The sequence below is a fragment of the Carlito syrichta genome, unplaced genomic scaffold (assembly GCF_000164805.1).
Source record: "Carlito syrichta isolate Samal-C Ts95f unplaced genomic scaffold, Tarsius_syrichta-2.0.1 Scaffold314869, whole genome shotgun sequence".
Classification (NCBI taxonomy): Eukaryota; Metazoa; Chordata; class Mammalia; order Primates; family Tarsiidae; genus Carlito; species Carlito syrichta.
The window spans coordinates 244936-245344 of record NW_007258965.1 but is presented as its reverse complement, the minus strand read 5'-3'; the positions used below and the strand labels follow the sequence as shown (position 1 = coordinate 245344).

At 62.3% G+C, this 409-nt stretch overlaps 1 protein-coding gene across 1 annotated transcript in view; it reads left to right on the top strand.

Moving 5' to 3' along the window:
- Nucleotides 1–409, top strand: part of KLK10 (kallikrein related peptidase 10) — a 4428-nt gene that overhangs the window by 1253 nt on the left and 2766 nt on the right. The window lies entirely within an intron of this gene.

Genomic DNA, 409 nt, shown 5'->3' with positions numbered 1-409 from the left:
GAGAGCGTGCTCTAGCGCCAACCCCGCGCGCCCCTCCTCCCCTAGTGACCCCAGCACCCGCCCAGCAATCCGAGCAGGGCCTGCCCCCAACCCGGCCGGGCCCTTTCTGGCTCCCCTATGTCCCGCCCCATTCAGGCCCCATCTGCTTCGAGCCACCTGGGTCTCTATTCCAAGACCTTGCTCCTCGAGGAATTTTCTCCTCCCCTTATCCCGCCCTCTTCTGGCCCCGCCCCTTCTTACTCTGCCCTGTTTTATCCCCGTCTTGCCTGGCCGTTTTTTTACAACCTTGCCCCTTTCAATCCTGTTTTGTTATTTCCAGCCCTTCTTCTACCCGACCCTGCGCTTCATTTCCGCCCCTTTATCGTCCCGCGGCGTGCTCGCCCCGCCACCTTATCACCCTGCCGCGCTC